Source organism: Lepidochelys kempii, chromosome 5 (genome assembly GCF_965140285.1).
Source record: "Lepidochelys kempii isolate rLepKem1 chromosome 5, rLepKem1.hap1, whole genome shotgun sequence".
NCBI lineage: Eukaryota > Metazoa > Chordata > Testudines > Cheloniidae > Lepidochelys > Lepidochelys kempii.
In genome coordinates this window covers 26,158,391-26,176,778 of record NC_136384.1, presented here as the reverse complement: position 1 = coordinate 26,176,778, position 18,388 = coordinate 26,158,391, and the positions used below count along the sequence as shown (strand labels likewise).

Genomic DNA, 18,388 nt, shown 5'->3' with positions numbered 1-18,388 from the left:
CAAATGTGAACAGATGCAGTACTGTTTTTCCAAGCCTGCAGATCTCCAGGTTCACATGCTTCCGATACTGCTCACAGGCAAGGTCAGGACCCCCCAGATATTCTACCCTTATCTGCACAGGAGCTGTTGCAACAATATTCCATAACCTAAAGTTTTCATTTTTTAAAGAAAATTACTTTTCTAGCTCCAATGGATTAAGATGAACCATGTCAACTGACGCACACTGTTGCCTTCTTGTGAGGGCAGACAGCCTGAAACCATACCTCAGAGAAGTGTGAATGCTCACTGATCTCTATGACTCTGAAACCTAAAGATAATGGAAATGTCAACATTGTCAAGTATTTCATTACTGATCATTTTAGCACAAGCATCCAACATGCTTACCCCACAGTCTAATACCCTCCCCTTATTTTTTTGGGTGTGAAAAGTCCAAACTATCAAAAACTACAGCTTCCCCCAACATTTTCTATAACACAATTATCAAAAACAAAAATCTGCAGCATATCAAAAGTTAAGTGGGGGGACAGTAAAAATAAATTTTATAGTAAAAAATAACTAAAGGGTATACTATACTGATCATATTATTAATATCAAATTTATATAAATTTAAAAAATTGACATTTTAATTAAGACACCACAGAATTTCCAACATGCAGTTCTGCATAACCCATGCACTCTGTGGCAGAGCACAATGGGCCTCACTCAGCTTCCCATGGAGAAGCAAAGTAAGATTGACAATCACTAGAATCAGCCACTGGTATTATTGAGGAGAAAAACACCTAAAAAATTAATCAAGCTACATCTGCAGGCTGGGAAAGAAGAGGTAAAAATGGTTATAATTTCTATTCTGATACTGTGTACATGATGTAAACACACACAAGGAGAACTACCCATGAAGGTCTCCCCAGAGAAGAGCTAACGGCTCTAACTCCAACAGATGCTTTGCCTGTCAGTGAACCAGTAGTTTATTAGAGGGAAGTCCTGGTCTAGTGAACAGATCATTTCAAAGCAAGGGGGGGCTGGTGTTGTGAGAAATATATACTCTATGTAAACAATATATACACTATATGTAAACAGTTACTAGATAAGGTGCCAGTAGATGGCACTCATGAATACGTAGCAGTTCCTGATTTTGTAGGACCAATAAACCTTGTACTGCAAATGCCTTTCTTTGTGCAGCTCCTTACTTCAGCTTTTAACAGCTGGGGACTGCTACTGTAGACACTTGCTATATGGATGGAAGAGGTTTTTCTGCCAATGTTGGTAATTCACCTCTCTGAGAAGAGGCAACTAGGTCAAGGGAATAATACTTTTGTCCATTTAGCTAAGTTGACCTAACCTCTGGAGTAAACACAACCATGAAGAAGCAGGTGGGAGAGTTCAGGAAGCAGGTGGGAGAGATACAGGAGGAGATGGCTAGGCTGAGAAGCATCCATGCCCATGAGGAATTCCTCATATTCCTTGAGAGTATTCATACGGAGACATCCAAGGCTGAGGAAGTTATCCAGCTACAGCGGATTGCTTTCACACCACTGGGGGAGGAGGATATGGCTCTGTCACTGGGAGGACACTAGCTGCTGCTTACTTCTGGCACTAGGCAGTGTTCCACCCCTATTCCCAACCCAGCCACCATGGTAATGGAGAACCATTATGCAGCCCTGGCAATGAGGAATCACCCCCAAAAGGAGGAGGAGGAGGAGAAGCCATATAACCCAAAGGCTAGGAGGATCGCAGCCACCACTCCCAGGAAGAAATGTAGGGCAGTGGTAGTTGGTGACTCTCTTCTGAGGGGTATGGAAGAAACCATCTGTTGCCCTAACATGGCATCCCGCGAGGTATCCTGCCTGCCAGGGGCCCGTATACGAGAAGTTACGGGGGATTGTCGAGGATCATCCGGCCCTCTGACTACTACCCCATGTTACTCATCCATGTGGGCACTAATGATACTGCGAAAGAAGTGACTACAGGGCTCTGGGAGCAAGGGTGAAGGAGTTGGGAGCGCAAGTGGTGTTCTCTTCAATCGTTCTGGTCAAGGGTAAGGACCCACGCAGAGACAGATGCATCCCGGAGATGAATGCCTGGCTGCGAGGATGGTGTTGCCAGGAGGGCTTCGGCTTCCTTGACCACAGAATGCTGTTCCAGGAAGGACTGCTAAGCAGAGATGGGGTCCACCTATTGAGAAAGGGGAAGAGCATATTTGGATACAGACTGGCTAACCTAGTGAGGAGGGCTTTAAACTAGATTCAAAGGGGGCAGGTGACCAAAGCCCACAAAGTCAAAAACATGGAGACCTGGGAGAAAGGTCAGTATTTGGGGGGACCATGGGCTGTTTTAGCAGGGATAAGACAGAACTGGAGGGGGGGGAGAGGGGGATCAAATCAGTATCTTAGATGTCGGTATACTAACTGCAAGAAGTATGGTGAATAAGCAGGGAGAACTCTAAATGCTAGTAAATAAACACAAGTATGACATAGTTGGCATCACAGAATTAATACACGACTGAAATATTGGTATAGAATGGTACAGCTTGCTCAGGAAGGACAGGCTGGGAAAAAATGGAGGAGGTGTTGCCTTATATATTAAGAATTTATACAACTTGGGACTGAGGTTGAGATGGAAACAGGAGACAGACTTGTTGAAAGTCTCTGGGTAAGGATAAAAAAGGCATAAAAAACAAGGGGTCTACTGCAGAGCATCTAACCAGAAGAAGAGGTGAATGAGGCTTTTTTTAAATAATTAACAAAATCATCCAAAGCACAGGACTTGGTGGTGATGCGGGACTTCAACTACTCAAACATCTGTTGGGAAAATAACATAAAGCACAAATTATCCAACAAGTTCTTGGAATGTATTGGAGATAATTTTTTATTTTAGAAGGTGGAGAAAGCTACTGGGGGAGAGGCTGTTCTAGATTCGATTTTGATAAATAAGGAGGAACTGGTTGAGAATTTGAAAGTGGAAGGCAGCTTGGGTGAAAATGATCATGAAATGGTAGAGTTCATGATTCTAAGGAATGGTAGGAGGGAGAACAGCAAAATAAAGACAACAGATTTCGAGAAGGCAGACTTTAGCAAACTCAGGAACTTGGTAGGTAAGAGCCCATGGGAAGCAAATCTAAGGGGAAAAACAATTGAAGATGGTCGGCTGTTTTTCAAAGAGATATTATGAACGGCCCAAGAGCAAACTATCCCACTGCATAGGAAAGATAGGAAATATGGCAAGAGACAACACTGGCTTTATCAGGAGATCTTCAATGATCTAAAAATCAAAAAAGAGTCCTACAAAAAGTGGAAACTAGGTCAAATTACAAAGGATGAATATAAAACAAACACAAGTATGTAGGGACAATATTAGATAGGCCAAGACACAAAATGTGATCAAACTAGCTAGAGACCTAAAGGGTAACAAGTAAAAATGCTACAAATACATCAGAAGCAAGAGGAAGACCAAGGACAAGATAGGCCCATTACTCAAAAAGGGGGGGTGGGGGAACCAATAACAGAAAATGTGGAAATGGAAGAAGCGCTGGAAGTGAATGACTTATTTGTTTCGGTCTTCACCAAGAAGGTTGATGGCGATTGGATGTCTAACATAGTGAATGACAGTGAAAAATGAGGTTGGATCAGAGGGTAAACTAGGGAAAGAAGAGTTAAATACTACTTAGAACAAATCATGTCAAACCCACCTGATAGCTTTCTTTGACAGGGTAACAAGCCTTGTGTGTAGGGGGGAAGTGGTAAACATGGTATATCTTGACTTTAGTAAAGCTTTTGATACTGTCTCACATGACAGTCTCATAAACTAGGGAAATGCAACTGAGATGGAGCTACTATAAGGTGGGTGCATAACAGTTTGGAAACCATTTCCAGGGAGTAGTTATCAGTGGTTTACAGTCATTGTGGAAGGGCATAACAAATGGAGTTCCGCAGGGATCAGTTCTGGGTCTGGTTCTATTCAATTTCTTCATCAATGATTTAGATAATGGCATAGCGAGTACACTTAAAGTTTGCCGATGATACCAAACTGGGAGGAGTTGCAAGTGCTTTGGAGGATAGGATTATATAATTCAAAATGATCTGGACAAACTGGAGAAATGGTCTGAGGTAAATAGGATGAAATTCAGTAAGAACAAATGCAAAGTACTCCATTTAGGAAGGAACAATCAGTTGCACACATATGAAATGGGAAATGACTGCCTAGGGAAGGAGTACTGCGGAAAGGGATCTGGGGATCATAGTGGATCACAAGCTAAACACGAGTCAACAGTGTAACACTGTTGCAAAAAGAGCAAACATGTATTAGCAGGAGTGTTGTAAGCAAGACACAAGTAGTAATTCTTCCGCTCTACTCAATACTCCAGTTGAGGCCTGATCAGTGTGATGTCCAGTTCTGGACACCACATTTCAGGAAAGATGTGAACAAATTGGAGAAAGTCCAAAGAAGAGCAACAAAAATTATTAAAAATCTAGAAAACATGACCTATGAGGGAAGATTGAAAAAATTAGGTTTGTTTAGTCTGCAAAAGAGAAGGCAAGCGGGGAGAACAGTTTTCTAGTACATAAAAGGTTGTTACAAGGAGGGAGGAGAAAAATTGTTCTCCTTAACCTCTGAGGATAGGACAAGAAGCAATGGGCTTAAATTGCAGCAAGGGAGGTTTAGGTTGGACATTAGGAAAAACTTCCTAACTGTCAGGGTGGTTAAGCACTGGAATAAATTGCCTACGGAGGTTCTGGAATCTCCATCATTGGAGATTTTTAAGAGCAGGTTAGACAAACGCCTTTCGGGGATGGTCTATATAATACTTAGTCTTTTGTAGTGATCATCAAGGTGGGCCATTTCCAGCAGCTGACAAGAACGTCTGAGGAACAGTAGGGGGAAATGGAAACTGCTGGAAATGGCCCACCTTGATGATCACAACAAAAGGTTCCCTCCCCCTCCCCCTGCTCTCCTGCTGGTAATAGCTCACCTTAAGTGATCACTCTCTTGTTACAGTGTATGGTAACACCCATTGTTTCATGTTCTCTATGTATATAAATCTCCCCACTGTATTTTCCACTGAATGCATCCGATGAAGTGAGCTGTGGGTCACGAAAGCTTATGCTCAAATAAATTTGTTAGTCTCTAAGGTGCCACAAGTACTCCTTTTCTAATTAAATTGTTGTATTTAACTAAAACAACAATGTTAAGTATTGTGGATTATTTTCTTCAACAGCAAACATAATATTTTAACAAAACAAGGCTATGTCCCTCACTTCTCACACTCAGAAAGACCTCAAGACTTCTAGAATATGCTGCTCAAACAGCTTCACTTTTGTTTCTACTGCCTGTCCCTCCCTTCTCATATTTATCTCCAAACTTCTTCTTTTTGTCCAGATCTATTCTGCCCCCAACAATCTTCTATTCATTGAACTTTTTGAAACTTTGCACTTCTGGAGAGAGGTAAGGGATTGTCTCTGTGTACAGAAATTTGCAGTGGGACAATAGGGTTGAGATCTGTTATTTCTCACCTCTATATATTATGTATTTATTTAGTTAAAACAATTTTTGCTGTTAGCAAGCATATTTCTCTCTGGAGACACAAATCCACAGTTTGAGAACTGTAAAACTAATCCTCCCTGATGGTGGTATCTCGACTGAGCACTGACTCCCATTGGGTAGATAGAAAGATTAATCTAAATAATCTATACAGAAGCCCTTGGAACACCATAAGATTGGGTCCCTAATCCATGAACTACTGGAACTCATTTACAAAACTTTTCTTAAACATTACATGACTATATTGTCTCATACTACAGCATTAGAATAGATACTCATCATGGAATAGGGATTATACATCTTAATTAAAACTATTTTTAGATAAATTTTTTGAGGGGAAAAACCTATCCAAAAAATCCTTTTTTTTTTTTTTTTTAAAAATCATTGATTTTTATCCACCCTGCTTTCTGATAGGGAAGCAAAGTGAATCTGCAAGAGGAATGTGACCGGGATCCCATATTTAGCTTTAATATGAGTTTTAAGGTCAAGTCCTTCACAAACAGAAACAGCATTTGCACACAAGGCAGCAGCGCTGGGCTCTATTTAGTTTGCCTGTGTGTTTAGAATAACTGGATTAGCTAGTTTATTTTTTACATTTGGACACTGTGTCTTGAGGTGTCCAGGTGTACCACACAAATGACATACCACTTATCTTCCCTTAGAGTATGAGTTTCTCTGTTCTGGGCTTCCATGAGCTTCTTCATCAGCATTTGGGTTAAGTTTATTTTTAAGCTCTTTCTTCCTTTTAAACTGGGGTGAATAGTGATTATTCTTCCCATGGGGTTTATACCCTTCTCAAACCCTATTTTGGGTATACGTATCCACAATTTCTGCAGCACGTAGGACTGAATCAGGTTCTCTCTCACAGACAGCTGCTCTAATATTTTCAGGAACAATGTTTAAAAACTGTTCCAACATGATTAAATCCAGCAATTTTTCAAAACTCCCGTGTGCCTTTGCCCTCCTCAACCCACTTTTTAACAAAACCCATTAGTTTATGGGCACATTCCACAAAAGTACAATCATTAAACATTTTAAACTTTCTAAACTTAACCCTGTAAGATTCAGGAGTGACCTTGAATCGCCTTAACACAGAATCTTTAAACAGCACATAATTAAAGGCTTCTTGTTCCTCCAATTCATTAAATACTTGCTGGTTTTCCCAGTCAGTCAATCTGGTTAGCAGGACAGGCATTCGCTGCTCATCCAGGACCTTGTGCAGGACACATAGGTATTCAGAGGTGGACAAAAATTCCCGTGTCTTCAGTATCTTTGTAAATGGGGAAAATCCTTTCCCAGTTTTTACTGTTGTGGAGGGGAAGTGGAATTCCAGGCGACAGTGACTTTCTCTGCTCTTCCAACACTTGGAGCTGAAGTCTGAGTCCTCTTTTCAGCAGCCAATCATTCCATATGCCTTTCATGGGCTTCTTTCTGTATTTCAGCCATTTTCTGTTCATGTTCAAGTTGCAGCTTGTTTGCTGCCGTCTGCATTCTAATTGCTTCTGCCATATCAAGTGAGAGGTGCCCCTGCCTTCTGATCACTGGCCATTATCAGATTTTTTCAGTTCTTGCTCTGCGACTTTTTTCTTAAAAGACAACCCCCTCTGTAAGCACAATTCTTCAAGGGTCTTTCTGTCAAGATCGTCATACAATCCTTGCTCACTCAGGGTAACTGATTTTTAACCCTTAAACTCTCCAATATCAAAATTAATTTTTGACAAGCGTGTGGTTCTGATCCAAAAACCCAACTAACCTATGGTAATGTGTATCTTAACCAGACCACGCCACTGTGACCGGGTTTCCAGGGGAGCAGCTCTGAGGTCACTCAATTAGGGTGAACTGCAAAGAATGGGGCAGACAATCCCCAAAGCTGGTGGATATTTCAATACCTAGATTCATCAAGCCAGCACAAAACAGATTTAAACATTTTATTAAGATGATGTTTTAAAAAGTGAACGGTACAGAGTTGAAGCATAGAAGTTTCTTGTTATCAGGGAATAACGTACAGATTATCGAGGGTGAAAGTGAAGTTTGGTTTAGGATCAGATGGCGTAAGGAACACATAATCTGCAATATCCCCGATTGGGGGGTAAAAGGTTGACAAGTCAAAGTACAGACATTGAGATATGAGCGTATGTTGTTCATAGAATGGCTATGTTCAGGTGTGTTCTACAATCCCTCAGTGGTTACCCAGAAGCCAACAACACAGTTCCCTTAAAGCGACCCGGTTTCAGGCCTCCACCAGACACCCAAGTCAAATATGACAAGTATTATTGAAAATCTTCATCATATAAGAATGTTCTACCAATCCCAAAAGATCAGACACATTACCTCCCAGGTTAATGAATATTCCAGATCTTACCCAAATACATACCTATAGCCAATGCTTATTAACTAAACTAAAATTTATTTAAAAAGAAAAAAGTATTGGTTAAAAGATCAGTATACATACAGACGTAAGTACAATTCTTGAGATTCAGATTCATAGCAGAGATGGTGAGCTTTGTAGTTACAAAGAGTTCTTTCAGAATTAGTTCATAGGTTATAGTCCAATGTTTATATTCAGGGTGATTCCAGGTTAGGACTGGAGATTTTAGCTTTTTGGCTTAAGCGTCCCCTGCATGAAGTATCAAGCAGATCTGATATAAAAAAAGATCAGAACCCAAGGGTATTTTATACAGTGTCAGGCTCTCTTTGATAGTTCAGATTCCTTATGCAAACAATAGGCAATCATGGCAATTTTGAAGAGGGTCTATTTCCCAAGCATCATCGGTAATTAGCTACCAAATTAACATAAGGCAATTTATCCATTAGGCAGTCTATCACAAACTCTGAAGAGACATATAGACATTATATCACCCAAGATTCATCTAAATATTAATATTCCCTTTTGATCTCTGAATCAATAGCTATAGTGACAGCCAGGAACTGTCTGTCTGTTTACATGGCTAACATTTAACAAGATATGAGTACATACATACAATTAGTATCACCCCTAATTTCTAACAATACAGGTTTGCATTTCAAAGTTCTAGCCTATCTACCATGGAATGGCCCTAATTACCATTCACATACTTTTCTAACATGTCTCTACAGGTTGACTCTGGGTCATTTAGCCTGTAGGATGCTTAACCCTTTCTGGCCATGTGTCACACTTTGTATAAGATTTGTTGCAATTATGTAACAGTGGTAGCAACAATGATTTGCGTGGTCATATTTTAATTAGATAACGTCACAAGGAATCACGCACTATTCCCTAGCAGTGCAGGTACATCGTTTCAGGCACCCAGAAGAGGTAAATCACAGTGGGGCTGGGGTCACCCGAGCCAGTGGCTCCTACCCTGAACCGGGACTTTCTCTTCCCCTGCAAGGAGTGGCTGGGGCTGTGCCAGACCCACCCCCAGAAACTTCCCCCACTTGCAGGAAACTTAGTATCCTCCCCTGCTTCCTGCCCTCATTACTCCTCAACTATGGGGGGGGGGAGGGGTCACTGTATGGGGAGCTGCTCCCCCATTCACGCAACCCCTGTGCATCCAGACCTCCCATACCCAGACACCCCTGCCAAGCCTCACCCGGTACATCCAGAACACCCTAGCCCTCCATATCCAAACCCCACCCCACTGAACCTCAACCCCTGCATCTGGAGCCCCCCTGCATCCAGACCACCCCCCACTGAACTCCCTGCACTCAAACACCCACCCTGATGCCTCACCCCCTGCACCACCCTGAGCCCCCAAATCCACATGCCCATGCCACTGACCCCCAACTAGCTGCACCCAGACCCCCACCCCACCAAGTCCCACTCCCACAGCACCCAGATCCGTCCCCACTAAGACCCACACATGCAGACTCCTCCACTGAGCCCCAACCACCTTCACCTGGAAGTCCCTGCAAAGTCCCAGCACCCCTGCACGTGGAAACCCACCTCCACAATGAGCCTCTGTGCATCCAGATCCCCCCACACCTAGACCCGTCACTGATCTCCCTGCACCCAGATTGTCCCACACAGAATCCTCTCACCCCACATCTGGATCGCCCCACACACACTGAGCCCCTCCACACTTGGATGCTGCCTAGTTGAGCCTGCCTGCCCCACACCTGGTGAACCTGGCGCAGAAGGGCAGGGTCAAGAGTGTTTCTGGGACAGACCCAGGCCTTATGCTGTGCCAGGTTTGGGTGCAGCCTCACCGCTGAGTCTGTGTCCTGGGGTGGAGGACTGCAGGGTGATTCCCACCTTCATGCAGCCAGTGACCTGTGCTCCGCACTGCCATGCTGGAGCCTCTGCATTTATTTATTGACAAATGAAACTTTAAAAATATTTTAAAATTTTGCATTTTTTGGCACAGAATGCCCTCAGGAGTAAAAGGTATTGCAGGTCAAAACTGATGCACATGGGCAGAACGGCAGAGACAAATTTATAGAATGCATAGGCCCATTAGTCTTCTGTCTTAATTTAACACAATTCACACAAGCAAATCTAAGGTTCCCCACATATCTATTTTTATTTTTTATTTTTTTTAAAGAGCGATGTCTGTGTTAAAGCAAGATTTAGTGACCTGAAAGTCCTGCAATGAAGTAACTGCCAAAATCAAAAGAACTGAATCCAATATCTGCAACTTTGGGTTAGATGCAGCTGCGCCATTGTAGTGCATCTGGCGAAGGGGCTCTCCTGTTGGCATAATAAAACCACCTCCGGGAGAGGCGGCAGCTATATCAACAAGAGAAGCTCTCCTGCCGACATGGCGCTTTCCACACCGGCACTTAGGTCGGCGTAACTTATGTTGCTCAGGGGGGTGGCTTATTCACTCTCCTGAGCAACATAAGTTATACTCACATGGCTTGTCTACACTACAGGTTCTTTAATTATTTTGATGGCTATTAATAGCATGACTTATTCAAAACTGAAAAGTCATGTACCATAACACATTAGCATTAAAGAACCTGTGAACTCCAGTTAAACAGGCCTGATAAAGCTATTTCAATCTATCCAGGAATACCAAGATTCTGAGTGCCCTACAAAATTGCACAAATTCATCAGTAGGGCCCTACCAAATTCATGGCCATGAAAAACGTGTCACGTACTATGAAATCTCGTCTTTTGTGTGCTTTTACCCTATACTGTAAAGATTTCATGGGGGAGACCAGCGTTTCTCAAATTGGAGGTCCTGACCCAAAAGAGAGTTGCAGGAGGGTCACAAGGTTATTTGGGGTGGGGGGGTCACAGTATTGCCACCCTTACTTCTGTGCTGTGACTGCTGTCACAGAGAGAGTGGTGGCTGCTGACTGAGGGCCTAGCTCTGCAGGCAGCAGCACAGAAGTAAGGGTGTCAATACCATACCATGCCATCCTTACTTCTGTGCTGCTGCTGATGGCAACTCTGCCTTCAGAGCTGGGCTCCTGGCTAGCAGCTGCCACTCTCCAGCTGCCCACCTCTGAAGGCAGCGCTGCCACCAGAAACAGCACAGAAGTAAGGATGGCAGTACCACAACCCCCCCTACTATAACCTTACGATCCTCCCACAACTCCTTTTTTGGTCAGAACCCCTACAATTACAACACCGTGAAATTTCAGATTTAAATAGTTGAAATAATGAAATTTATAATTTTTTTAATCCCAAGACCATGAAATTGATTAAAATGGATCGTGAATTTGGTAGGGCCGTATTCATCAGGTGGTTTAATCATAGGTTCTCAGCTTTTTTGCTTTCCCCCCATCCCTCCATCTGCAATTTGGTAGGCAATTTTCTATTGCAGTAGCAGAGGGTTTAATCAGGATCAGCTCTCTCACACTAGGTGATGTATAACACAAAGGAAGATGTGCTCCCTGCACTTTTCATGGGAAAGAAATAGGATGAAATGTGAAACCTGAAACCAGTAAGACTTGTGATATTCTTAACTCTTGTGGAAGGAAACTATATAGCCATGGTCAGCCTCCAAGGAAGACATCCCTTACTTTCACTGGTCTCAAACTGTGTCATCAATCTTCCATTGTTTCTGAATGTGGACTATAGTAAGCCATGGTTGTGGAAGGAGATCTCCAAAACCATCAATAGCTGTGGCTTAGGCTATCAAGGTGATAGAGTATTTTAAACATTAACCACGTAATTCAATGGGGAACCATCAGAGGCCTAACCCAGAATTCAACCAAAGGGATATGCTTGTGACTATGTAATGCTAAGCAGACAGGTTACTATGAGCTGAAACTTTTTAAGAGTATGTGTTTTCATTTCCAGATTCCAAGTGTTGCAATAATTAACCCCACAGGTAAAAAAAAATGCATGCATGGAACACTGTGATTAACTCTGCATCTGTCAGAATGCAGTGTAGATCACCTGACCAGGCTGTGCACTGATTTAATAACTGGAACAGGGGAGAGGAACTCAGATGCCTCTGTTTATAATTTAAGTTGTTGGAAACATTTAAAGCGCTTAGCCCTCTTCTCTCCTGTATCACTCCCCCATCTTATCCTGGTTTATCTTAAACCCGTTGATCTTTAAGCATGTGCTGATCTCACTCAGGCATTTGGAAAAACTGGGAAATGATACTATACATTTGACTTGAAAGAGATGGAGAGCTAAGTGTCATCTAGTTACCACTGGCTACGGCACACAACCTCTTCCAGTGGTTTAACAAATATATATTTGATAGGGAAACTTCCACAGAAAAAGGGAAGTCATAGCATTCCCAATAAAGATATAAAACACATGTAGGCCCTTCATAGTTTTTGGAAAATACAGAAAAAGTGCCATTCTAAATCAGTGCCATTCTAAATCAGGAACATTTTGGAAGGCTATTTTTCAACATGTGGATGGGACATTCCTGTCTTAAGTCAAGTCATTGCCATTTCAGACTCTGCAAAAAATGTATTTGTCCATTGAATATATGATAAATAGTTTTCTTGTTTGCAAACATGAGAAGTTCCTGCATTTTTCAATACACTCCTTGCATTTTATATACACAGAGATACAGACACAGAGGATGCAAGCAGAAAGTGAAACTATTCAATCATGCCTGTACATGTGTATAAGAACACTTCTCCACGAGCAGCAGTTTAAACTAACAAAGACGACAAAAGCCCAGAAGAGTCTGAGCTGTTGCTGCAGAATTGACAATGAGCATTGTTGTGCAGAAGTACAGGCACAAAGTTACTCCTCTCCCTCACATAGACTTTGCTTGAAAAAAGGGGAGGAAAAAATGTAAAATGGAAAGGGGAAATGAGATAGGGATAGCCACAGACTTAAATTTGAGTGTTTTACTCACTTAACAGACTCATACCTATTAGAATCTGTCTGGGCATACAGGCTTCAAAAAATATTTTTCTTCAATATGTGAAAACATATCTTTGTCAGTATCTGAATAATCTCCCAACTCAACATATCACAACTGTGCATTAAATAAGACTATAACTGGGACAGTATTTGTAAGTACTTCAATTTAATTTGTGTCTGTGGTAAGGAATCTTTCCCACATTTTCCAATGGAGTAAAAGTAGTTCTCACAAAATGAAGTAAACAACAGAACTTGAGAGAGAGGCAATTCACCTATTGCTTTTATTTCCAATGGCATTTCTGTTTTCCCTACCTCCTCTCCAGTTTGAGAGTTCCCAGAAGAGGATGATCATGCCTGTGCTCATGTACACTAGCTCTTTCCCACTGTGAGAGCACAGCAGTTTGGAACAGACTAGACTCATACAATTCTAGCAACTTTCAAATTGCTGCTTTCAGTATCATGGAGAAAGTGTTACTGTACAGGACCATAAGCATAAATGAACAGAGTAACGATTTGGCCATTTACACGAGGAGGGAAAGCATGATGTTACCATGATCCAAACCTAATTTAAACCCTTATTTTTTCAAACAGAGTTGCTAACTTTGAGGAAAAAATGTAAGAGGTTTTTTTTTAACTGTATATAACCCACTAAAACTATATTAATGGTCCTTACACTAAGAAAACATTTTCTTACACCTTGTCAACTGTCTGAAATGGGCCATCTTGATTATCACTACAAAAGTTTTTTTTCTCCTGCTGATAATAGCTCATCTTAATTAATTAGCCTCTTAGAGTTGATACGGCAACTTCCACCTTTTCATGTTCTCTGTATGTATATATATCTTCTTACTATATGTTCCACTCTATGGATCTGATGAAGTGGGCTGTAGCCCACGAAAGCTTATGCTCAAATAAATTTGCTAGTCTCTAAGGTGCCACAAGTAGTCCTGTTCTTTTTGTCTCATTTTAGTAGTTCTCACACATGGGATAGCCGCCACACTTTATTTATTTCAATTTAAGTGTATATACACAACAGCTTTAAGCACTTGTACACCATCATACAAAAGATCCATAAAAGTTTCAAAATAGAACCCAAATCAAATTCACTATCGCTAAAACTAAACCAAACTAACCAGCCAGACCATTAAAAACCACACTCGTGTCAAACCTTACTTCTCCAAAAGCCAAAGAAATCAGATGTATATTGCAGCACAAGGCATGTGACAAAATGTTCACAATGCTTTGAATCTGTTAACTGTGATATAATTACCTTAAAGTGGAAAATGGTTCAAAAGCACCAAAGTGACTTAGGAGCCTAAGACCCATTTTCAAAACTGACGTAGGCACTTTGAAAGCCAATGGGATTTAGACTCCTAATTCATTCAAGCACTTTTTAACATATTACCCCATAACCTGACTACGCTGTAATGCTGTCAGATACAGGGGGGAGGTTTTGAAGATGCTAAAGGACAAACATCACAAAGCTAAATTTCTTCCAGTTACCTACCAGACCCATTTTATGATAAAAGGCCAGATTATGCCAGGCCATTATATATTTGCAAGATGGGGATGGTGCAAGTGGCTTCCCCAACTTGTTCCATGGCACAATTGCAGTTCCTTGAGTGCAGTTACTGCTCCATCCAGCACCTCTTGATGCACAACTCACCCAAAAGGGAGAAGAGGTGCAGCCATTCCTATCCTAATCACGCTTCTTTTGCATCAGCATACAGAGATAAATTTAAGGGACAGAACAACAGATCCATTCCCCTGTGCCCTCCATGAGCTCCCTCTATGGCAGGTGTGGGCAAACTTTTTGGCCTGAGGGCCACATCGGGGTTCCGAAACTGTATGAAGAGCCAGGTAGGGAAGGCTGTGCATCCCCAGACAGCCTGACCCCCACCCCCTATCCGCCCTGTGACTGCACCCCTCAGAACCTCTGACTCATCCAATGCCCCCTGCTCCTTGTCCCCTGACGGCCCCCTCCCGGGACCCCCCTGACCCAACTGTCCCTCCAGGACCCTGCCCTGTATCCAATCCCCCCTGCTCCCTATCCACACCACCACCCCCCCCGACAGGCTCTCCGGGACTCCCACGCCTGTCCAACCTCCCCGTTCCCCGTCCCCTGACTGCCCCCCACCAGAACGTCCGCCCCATCCAACCACCTCCTGCTTTATAATTTAAAACAAAACAACCCCCCTGTTCCCCACCCCCTTACCATTCCACTCAGACTGGCAGCAGGACTGGCAGCGGCGCCGCCCGGCCAGAGCCACCACACTGCTGCGCTGCCCGGCAGGAGCTTGCAGCCCCACTGCCCAGAGTGCTGGCGGCACGGCGAGCTGTGGGGGATAGGGGACAGCAGGGAAGGGGCCTGGGACTAGCTTCCCCGGCCAGGAGCTCAAGGGCCAGGCAGGACGGTCTCGTGGGCCGGATGTGGCCAGTGGGCTGTAGTTTGCCCACCTCTGCTCTATGGTAATATGGCTCCATGCTACTTAATGTGGATAAGAGGTTAAAAGCCACAACTGGAGTCCAAATTATGCTGGTAATTTTTTTCAATACTACAAGATTAAAAGCATGCCTACTCAAGAAAGTTGCACAAGTATAATTTAACATGTGAATTTAAACTGATAGTTCAGCTGGTGCTAAAGGTTATATGGACAAACATATTCTGGTGTAAAAGTAGCTTATTTCAATTTAATTAAACCTGTTCCTAATTGAGCTTAGCTAAGAGTGGTCACACAGCCTTTTGCCTTGGTTCAACAATATCAGTTTAAAAACCAATTCAGATTATACTGGTAAAGAAGCTCTTAGCTATCAAAGCAAAATGAGAAAACGCAGTTGCCAAATTTTGTACATGGAAAAGAGCACCATCTTAGTAAGTTAAGAGCACTTTTGACTTTAAAACAAACTATGTAGTAAGTTATTTGGAATTTTTATTTTATTTTATAAATGTTTGCTTTTGTTATGGGCAGATGACCAACAAAGAGGTTTGTTGCAGACTTTCTTTTGGATCATTTGACCCTCAAATGCTATATGTGTTATGACATCAGGATATGTTAGGAGGATAAATACATGGTGGTAAACCTCAACACACACACGCATGCAAAACCCCAGCTATCTTATGAAATACACAAGCTATCATGATCATAGGCTAGTAATTTATCTTGGATTGTGTTGTTTTATAGCCACTGTACATTTAAATTATAAATGCATGATGGTCATGAAGGTAAGTTCCAGCTATTATATCACCAACAGAACAAGAATGGAGTTAACCACAGACAACTTACAATACTCATCAGGAGACAAGATTGTTACTGTTTTTGTCATTGTTTGCTTCTTTCTGAAATATGATAGAAATCTATGTACAGAGAACCTTGTCAATGATAACACACAGTTCTTTAAATTGGCTTTTGTTGTATTCAAGTTTTCAATACTAGTGTTCTGCTACAGTTTTAGGATAGTGAATTTTTCTGCATGCCAGAGGGAACAGAAAATGTGAACAAGCCATGTCATACTGATGTCAGAGAACATTAAGATATAAGTAGAGTTAGTGTGCAAGTGTGGTTTAGATTTATATTGGGATTAACCTAGAAGAACTAATATATCTAGGGTTACCAGATATACCAGATGTCCCATTTTTAAAGTGACAGTCCTGTTTTTTGGGACTTTTTCTTCTATAGGCATCTATTACCCCCCACCTCCTGTCCCGTTTTTTCACAGTTACTATCTGGTCACCCTAAATATACCTAATTTAGTTGGTATATATTATACATATTTTGTGCAAGATCGGAAGACCATGGATCTCTTGTTCTGAGTCCTCACACCCAACAGGCAGAACATATCACTGTAAAGAACCGGATTTGATTTTGACCAGACACTTAGCTCATATATATATTACAGAGCTAAATCCTGTAAGAAAGGATGAATTTATTAGTGCAGCTTCCCTAATCATTAGCAGATCAGCATTACTTTTTATATTATATATAAATCCTATAATCTTGAATGTTCAAATATTGGCCATGGAGTTAATTAATGAAACATTTAAAAATAGTTAAGACTCTCTACATGTAAAAGTGAGCATATTTTACCTTTCACATATATTTATGAATTTCCTTGCTTTTATTGGGTTTTAATTTTAACTTTTTAAATGCAAACTTTGGGGATAATTTTATTTGCTAGATTAAAACAGATAGTATGAAGTGCATTCTATAAATACAGCTATAAAATCTATTTTATTTTCTAAAATACAACCAGCAGAATAAAGATTTAGGACCAGAGACACAGTCCCAACACCCAGACTGAATAGCTAGGTCAAGTCAGCACTGGGCCGATGGAGAAGAAATCTTCTCTCCCAAATTCAAAGAACTGCTCCTTGAAGGCTACTTCAGCCTACAGGGTGAGTCTAGAAAGATCCACATCGAAATGGCCCAGCCCTGCCCCAACCCAATCCAGAGATGCTCCACCTATCTCACATGTGTGTTGCTATGCAGACAGCTTGTGCAGAGTGATTCACATCATCCCATACCTTATACTCATAGTCTTGGCCCTTATTGCAATCAGACATTTATAACACACTTTTTTACCACAGGATCTAGGCAGTACCACTGTTCTATGTGTGGCCATTGTGAACATGAGCCAGGTCCTTCTGCTACAAAAGCATTAGGAACAGCCAAAAGTCCTCATGCAAATTTAAAAAAAAAAAGGCACCAAATATATTGCAGACTAAATTACAAGATATTATATATCTTAATTAAGCCGAGAAAAAAAAAATCCAGAAATCAAGCCCAAGAGACTCACATTTTCAGGAGGCACTAATTTGAATGAACTATAACTAATTTAGATTTCTTTTTTGTTTCTTTTTCATGATACTCTTTGTTACTCTGTAAAAGAAAAAGTGACTCCATCGGATTTTACAAGTTCTATTCTACTTAGAGGAAATGAAAATTACCCCACATGCACAGCAACTTTTAACATGATATAAATGTACTGCACATACATGTTTAAGGCAAAACAGTTATCCTACATCAAGGACCAAGAGCCACTTTAGAGCTTTCAGAAATGTTTAATTATGCAAGTGTGCGAATGTATCAAACTTTTTTGACTGAACTTCTGCAAATGTAAAATTTCTAAAGATGTGTATGCCAAGTTTTAATTAAGAGTAAACGTTTACAAACAAGCAAAAGTTTATAAGAGAAAGGCTGAAAATCACAGCTACACAAATGGTGTAACAGTAATTTATCCCTTCCAAAGGAAGTGTAGTGATGATTAATCCTGGTTCAATAATGTTGTATTATGTGTTTCAACATGTATGTAGAACTAATTTAATAGCTTAAAACATAATATTTACATTTAAAGTCTGAATTCTTTGTAGGAAAAAAGGAGGAACTCTCTCATCTAGTGTTGCAACATAATCAGATTGTGAAAGATATAGTATTCAGTATTATATGATTTAAGCAATTTGGGAACATAGGTATTCTACAACAATTCTACTTCTTTGTTCTTAACTAGGGGACATTCTCTATTTTGTGGTTTAAAAAGTGTAAAAGCGAGATGTTAGAAAAATGTGCCCAAAAGGTGGACCTCAGATGT

The 18,388-nt window shown here is 41.3% G+C and overlaps 1 protein-coding gene across 5 annotated transcripts in view; it reads right to left on the bottom strand.

Annotated features, from left to right (window-relative positions):
• Window positions 1-18,388, bottom strand: part of NIPBL (NIPBL cohesin loading factor) — a 294,662-nt gene that overhangs the window by 265,552 nt on the left and 10,722 nt on the right. The window lies entirely within an intron of this gene.